The sequence below is a fragment of the Bidens hawaiensis genome, unplaced genomic scaffold (genome assembly GCF_021521415.1).
Source record: "Bidens hawaiensis isolate Kalapana, Puna unplaced genomic scaffold, B.hawaiensis_p1.1 tig00003488_1, whole genome shotgun sequence".
NCBI classification, from domain to species: Eukaryota; Viridiplantae; Streptophyta; class Magnoliopsida; order Asterales; family Asteraceae; genus Bidens; species Bidens hawaiensis.
In genome coordinates, this window is record NW_027491195.1 from 1,030,980 (window position 1) to 1,037,943 (window position 6,964).

A 6,964-nucleotide genomic window follows, 5' to 3' on the forward strand; every position below is an offset into this window, starting at 1 on the left:
ACAAACCTCTACACTCAGAAGACGAGAGAAGACAACGTCCTCACCGCCAGACTAAATAAAAAACGGAAGCTAGGCATTTGGCAGTCAAGGGTAAACTTTGACACCTCATCCGGCTTGCAACATCGAGTGGGCGGAAGGGATAATGTACAGTCGCACCGGAACTCCAGATGGACGCCACTCACCAAAAGCGTCACTGAGATATTCGCCACTGAAGAGCTCCCATGGCCAAAGCCTCCAATAATCCGACATCGTCACGATGCTGATCGGAGCAAATACTGTGACTTCCACAAGACAAAAGGCCACAACACTGAAGAATGCATAGACGTAAAGGACATGGTCGAAGCATTTGTCAGAGATGGGACGCTCGCGCACCTCGTGGCACAATAAGGGCTGAGCAGGCGGGTGCGTATAGAACCTCAGCTGGGGAAGACACGAATCAATTCCAGCTTCAAAATCGAGACTACATGCTGCGTAAAGAACGAGATCCCGAACCAGGTGCGTATCAGCTCGATGGCACTCCCATCCCAACATGGAAGGGAGCTCATTTACACAGTCTGCATGTAAATCAATTCCAATTTGTAAAGAAAAGGCCAAGAGCCACTTCTAATTGAAATGATTCTCTTTAAGAACATCGAAGCTGATGATTTTACATTCATACTTTTCTGAACACTAATATGCCGGTTTTCACCGCATAATTACGTGAAGTCATTGCATGGGAAGGCGTTCCTACCCGCACGAACCCAATAACGTGACAAACCTTCACGCAGGTCAGTTTGGGAAAAAGTTCAGCACCCAAAAATGAAAGTGCCGGTCTATCCGCATGAATCATTAAAGGAAACTGAATAATAACCTATCAACAACCGCGCGTCGAACGGTTAAACTATGCAACACTGGTGACGGCGTTCACATTACGTGAAGTCGTTGCGTGGGAAGGCGGTCCTACCCGCACGAACCCAATAACTTGACAAACCTTCACGCAGGTCAGTTGAAGGGGAAGAGTTCAATTATCCTATTAAATGAAAGTGCCAGTCTATCCGCATGAATCATGAAAGGAAACCGAACACTAACCTATCGACAACCGCGCGTCGAACGGTTCAAAACAAAATTCTTAAAAAGGATAAGGAAAACCTACACGCAGGTCAGATAAGGGTAAAGTTTTGCCATCCTACTAAGTGCAAGTGACGGTTCTACCCGCACAATCACGAAAGAGGAAGAAAGACTTCCTGTTATCAACCACGTTCAAAGGTTAACTTATCCTCAAAAGGTGAGAAAAACCTACACGCAGGTCAGATAAGGGTAAAGTTTTGCCATCCTACTAAGTGCAAGTGACGGTTCTACCCGCACAATCACGAAAGAGGAAGCAAGACTTCCTGTTATCAACCACGTTCAAAGGTTAACTTATCCTCAAAAGGTGAGAAAAACCTACACGCAGGTCAGATAAGGGTAAAGTTTTGCCATCCTACTAAGTGCAAGTGACGGTTCTACCCGCACAATCACGAAAGAGGAAGCAAGACTTCCTATTATCAACCACGTTCAAAGGTTAACTTATCTTAATGCCTTAGAAATTTCGAAAAGGAAAACCTACACGCAGGTCAGATGAAGGTTAAAGTTTAGCCATCCTACCAAGTGCAAGTGACGGTTCTACCCGCACAATCACGAAGGAGGAAGCGAAACTTTAACACATTATCAACCACGTTCAAAGGTTCTTATTCTAAACACTTGGAAAATTGCTAATCTAAACTAAGTATGCAAGTCATAAGTTTATAAAGCAAGGAACCCAAAGAAGGAAATAACAATCTTATACGCAAAAAGATTAATATTTCAAGAATATATTACAAGAATGGCCTGGTAACTACCCGCCTAAGAGAATAAAACTATACAAGTCTTAGCAATGGGAAGGGATCTTCAGGATCAAGCTTCAGGGCCGCTTCCACTTGGACCCGCTCTGTCAGAAGAACGGGGTGGTTCGAGGAACGCTTTGAGGACAGCTAACCCATCATCAGCAGCAGCTACTTCGTCGACCTTTTCCACCACTGGATGCGGGAAGGCGGCGTATTGGTTCAATGCTTGGTCATAAATGGCTTCGGTATCCACATCGAACAAAGGGAAGTTGGAAGGCGGGACGCCTTTCTCAACAAACCCTAGACCAAGCAGGAAGCCGGCCTTTTCCCCATCCTCATGAGAAGCGTTGAGGGCTGCGGTCATAGCATCATCGTAAGAGGTCTCTGAAAAGACCCGACGCACAACCTACAAAGAAAAAATATAAGTATTAGAACCTTTTCTTACAAAAGAAAAGCGAGAAGATAAAGCTAAACATACCTGAGGCAACGCTTCTCGAAGAAGCCATTGGAGGGCAGCTTGAGCTTCGTTATGGGCGCGTTCGGCTTCGCTCTTGTTAAGGTTGGCAAGTAAAACTTCCTTTGCGGCAGCCTCTTCGACGCCCTTAAGCTTCCGCTCGGTGTGGTCAAGCACCCCTCTTTGGTCCAAGATTTCCTGGAGTTTCTTGGCATCTTCCATTGCCAAGGCATCATGAGCGCGTTGGAGAGCCTCTAATTTGGCCTTGAGCTCCTCATTCTCCACACGCAAAGGCTCAGCAACGGCTTCAGCCTTGGCAGCCCTCTCGGTTGCGTTTCGCGCAGTCTCCCTGGCCAGCCGAAGCTGTTCATTCACAGCTTGGGCAGCCTTGGAGCGGGCCTCGAGTCGCGCCTGAACTTCAACCTCGAGGGCCTTGAAGGCCTTCTCCTTGTCGGCGGCAGCTGCCGCCAGCTGTTGGTTCTCCTCCCGAAGAGCACGCGCCTCAGATACGTCCTTGGCGCGAGCTGCTTTCAACTTGTCGTTTTCACGACAAAGCAGCTCGACGCGCGGCTGCATCCGGGCTTGGAGAACCCGAAGCTCATTGGTTAGCCTACCCTCCTGGTAGCTAGCCATGGCTTCCCCCAACGCACCATGAGGAGCAGCGTGGCGAGCCTAGTCCACGCACTCCACAGGGGTACGAAGGGTTGTTCCTCGGCGTATGTTCCATCGCGGAACATACACTTCATTGGAATCCGACACTGCAAAAGAAACAAAGGCAGTAAGGAAAAGATGATAAAAAACATTAGGGAAAAAGAAAGGAACCCTACGCACCTGTAGGGTCAATGACAGGCCGATAGCCGCCAAACCCATCACCTGAACCTAAAGGAAATCCATCCAACAGGTCAGGCAGACGGGAAGGGGGCAAAGATCGGCGGGAAGCCCTGCGCGTACCTGATGGTCCGGCCATAGGTGCCGGTGGCGCGGGCATGGTGGCAGCCGCCGTGGTCGCCGTTGTGGTCGCCGCCGCGGTCGCCGCCTCCTCAGCAGCAGCAGTAACCGCCGGCTCCGTGAAGGATGCTGTAAAAATCGCACTCACGGCCGACGGTGACGTCATCTCGGCCGGAACAGTTGGCTCAAAGGAACGAGCAACTGGACCAGCGGATGCAGGCGCAGGCGCCTGGGTCGACGCCTCAGGAAGGCTGACCGAGCCTACCGTCATTGGCGGGGAGGTACTCCCCTGCGCTTCACCCCGGAATGCGTCAACATCCACGCCTGCACAAAGAAGAAAGTGTTAGATAAATTTAAGAAGTAATAAATCTGCAAAGACATTATGATTGTACTTACGGGTTTTCTTGACCCTGAACGTACGGACGGGCGGGGAGGAACCCGATGGAGCCGGCCTCTTGGTACCGGTCACCGTCGTCTTCGTTGGTTCTCCGGAGGTAACGGTCGTAGCCTCCGGAACAGTGGTCTTCTCACCACCGGGCTTCCCCGCCACCTCTTCACTATCTGACTCCGAGTCAGATAGAACCACCGGACCAGCCGTGGAGGCCTTCTCCTTCCCTTTCCCGCCGGCAGCAGCTTTCTTCTTCCGCACCAATGGAGGAGCATCTGAGGATTCCTCAGAAGAAGACAGGTCAAGAATTCCAACAGCGGGTACAGCATTGAGAGATTGAGGAAAGAATATCGCCTTACCTGGCCGTCGGTGGCTCAGGATCTCGTGGCCCAGCGGATAGACCTCCACAAAACGATCCGCCGTTTGCTCCAGGATGGGCAACTCGCCCTCGTCCAGAGCACGAGTACCCATCCGCGCGGGACCGTCGGTTTCCCGCGGGAACAGAAGCGACTCCAAATTATTTCCCTCTGAAAGAAGAAACAGTTAGAAGACAAACTTGTATCAAAAAGAAAGACAAGACATACCATAGGGAATAGAGTTCAAACCGTATTCGAGAAGGATGGGAACCGGAGACGCATCCTTCCACACCCGGCTCATCCCTAACATGACCATCCCGGACTCCGCAAACCGGTAAACCGGAGATTGGATCCGGGATATCTTCGAAAACCATTCCGCCTCCTGGTAGTTGGGGGCGTGAAGGCTCGGTATCGCTTGGCCATTTTTAAACTTCATGGCAAGGGGGATGGCGCGGGCAGAAATGTAGAAGAATTCCTGCTTCCACGCGCGAAGACTGCGCTCGGTGTCGCAAATCTTCAGACCCTTAATACGGGTCGTCAAGGTGTACCACCCCTGGATGCACCTCCAGGTATAGAAGGTCATCAGGCGGTCCACATGGGGCTCGATGCCCAAAATCCGGCACACCCACTCAAAATGGCGAATCTTGGCGATCGCCATGGGGTGCAGCTCGGTCAAATGAACACCGTGCCTCTCAAGGACACGGTAAACAAATTTTGTCAATGGGAATCTAAGATTCCCATAGACAAAAAATGCAGCATAAACCCCGATCTTGCCTCTGGGGGCATCGTACACGGTCTGGTGGGATTCAGGAAACTCAGGCTCGAGATGATCGAGCATGAACTTCCTGACAACATACCGGTACTGATCGCCGGGCAGAGCACACTGGCACTCGCCGGCAGTACCCCTGTCGTCAGCTATAGCTTCAGCATCACGAGAAGACATCTTGCAGAGGAAGAAAAGAACGATTTCGAGAGAATGCTCGATTGAATAAAGGAGTATTCGCCGGAAATCGCCTTAAAGATGAAGAGAAGAGTGAAAAGTATGGATTACAAATAACCCTCTCCCACTTTATATAGTAATCACAATTAATGCGGTGAATTTAATGCGGAGGAGAGAGAAATCGAAGGTGCAATGAAACTATGACACGTGGCAAAAAGCAAGCTGGCAACAGCTGTTGACAGGACGCGTGCCAGTAATTTCGCGGCCACGCGCCCGAAAAATCGTGCCCACGCGCCAGAAAAAGCGACTGGAATGACCATGTTCTGTCACGTCACCATAACTTCCTGCACGTCCTGACAGTCAGAAGAAACCGTCGCACGACGTTTCAGAGGTTTGGACTGTTCTTATCTTTTCACCAACTCTTCGAATTTCAAAATTCAAAATTCGAAAATATTAAAAAGTAAGCGGGAAAATACCCCTTACCCATAGGCAAACAAGTAACCGTAAGACGGATGCGGGTACAGTGTAAAGGCAAAACCCTTCACATACCTAGCACCCGCAGGGAATTGAAGTCAAGAACCTTGGCAAATAAGTAACCGTAAGACGGATGCGGGTACAGTGTAAAGGCAAAACCCTTCACATACCTAGCACCCGCAGGGAATTGACGCCAAGTAAACCTTGGTGAACAAGTAACCGAAAGACGGATGCGGGTACAGTGTTAAGGCAAAACCCTTCACATACCTAGCACCCGCAGGGAATTGAAGCCAAGTACCTCGGCAACCAAGTAACTATAAGACGGCTGCGGGTACAGTGTTAAGGCAAAACCCTTCACATACCTAGCACCCGCAGGGAATTGACGCCAGGAATACCTTGGAAGTAAAGTAACCGTAAGACGAGCGCTGGTACAGTGTTAAGGCAAAACCCTTCACATACCTAGCGCTCCGCTGGGAATTGAAACCAGGAAGGATCTTCTGGGCAATGCTTGCGGAAACGGAAATAACATCCCCGCATAGCAGGAACGTCGAGAACTACGTTGTTTGAAGCTCCAGAATGGAATTGGTGGTTTTAACATAATTGATCACTATGTTCAAAACTACCAAAACCTCATGGAAAATACATACAACTGGGACTCAATGCTCCTGACTTGCGAGGAGGTTACAGACCTACCCGCATCATACCCAAAGACCAAGCAGGAAACTCGGGCATTTCTGCAAGTGACAAGGACTTCCGCGGAAAGAATCCCCATGGAAAACCTTACAAAACCCTTTTCAAAACCCTTTGCTTAAGTCCAAAAGTTCACCTCACTTTATTAAACACGCATGAGAAGAACATTGGACTGGGGGGACTTGAAGAGGTAGGTCCCAGCAGAGCCCAGTTGGACCCGCAAGACTCACCTTAAACAGGGACGTCTGCGCAGAGACCAACTGGATCCGCAGGACCAACCATGCGCAGAGACGTGACGTCCTTACGCGCAGTACGCAAGCTGGTCCCGCAGGAAAAGCCTCCCAATGGTGAAGGACTCCGCCTGTCCCCGCAGCCTCGGATACAAGCCATTAGGGAAGGCCACCCGCGCAGCATGGCTACACGCACAAGGCACTTAGCTCTCGATCAGTGTCACCTGAAGGAATGAGCAAAGCCGGGAGCAATCCCGCACAGAGGCGGGAGGGGGAATACTCCCGCCCAAATAAGCCAGTCTGTATACTGAAGGATCTTTTACTGTACCTGACGAGGTATGGGCGAAAGATCTGATCAGAGATACGACAGCTCACTGATACAGTATGGCGAGCAGCATGCTCCTGTACTGTATCACTATTAGCCGCTGCCTACTCACCAACTACTGTCATACCACGTGCGTAGCCGGCAGTTGGTGGAAAGGGAATAGTATACAGCAGGCCTGGTCACTATCAGCCGCTGCCTACTCACCAACTACCAGCAAGGCACGTGCGTAGGCTACTGTTGATGAACAGGAACACTGTTGCAGCTGGCCATACCTCCTTGGAAACCTACCTTCGGCTATAAATACCCCAAATGGTATGA